This window comes from Peromyscus maniculatus, chromosome 3, assembly GCF_049852395.1.
Source record: "Peromyscus maniculatus bairdii isolate BWxNUB_F1_BW_parent chromosome 3, HU_Pman_BW_mat_3.1, whole genome shotgun sequence".
NCBI classification, from domain to species: domain Eukaryota; kingdom Metazoa; phylum Chordata; class Mammalia; order Rodentia; family Cricetidae; genus Peromyscus; species Peromyscus maniculatus.
This window is the reverse complement of record NC_134854.1, coordinates 1925001-1925521: the sequence shown is the minus strand read 5'-3', so window position 1 is coordinate 1925521 and position 521 is coordinate 1925001.

The window sequence follows — 521 nt, the reverse complement described above, 5'->3', positions numbered from 1 at the left end:
ATTATCAAGAATGGCATCAATTGCACAAAAGAGGCTTACTCAAAGTGCCTAAGATTAAGAAGAGGGAATTAATGGACATAAAAATTCAAAGCACAATGTCTGCTTCCAAGAAGTTGGGTCTTTCTATTCATGATCTTTGTTTAGAGTTTCAGTAATTTATTTTTAAACACTATGACCATCATAATGAAAAAAGTCATTAGGATTTTTTTCTTCCTTTGAACAGGGTCTTTGTAGCTATGGGTGGTCTGAAACTCTCTATGCAAAACAGACTGACTTCAAATTCACAAAGATTCTCCTGCCTTTGCTTCCCAACTGGACTGCTGGAATTAACAGTGAGTGCCACCATGCCTGGCTGGATTTTCAATAGTAATTTGGAAAACATTGCTAACATGCTGTGCTTACTACATAAACAGGTCTGGTTCCATATAAAACTGCCATGTATTTCCTTTTTCATTTGATTATAAACATGATTTGTCTTAAATGTTACCATATGTAGGAATACCAGAACTTCTTTAATGTTA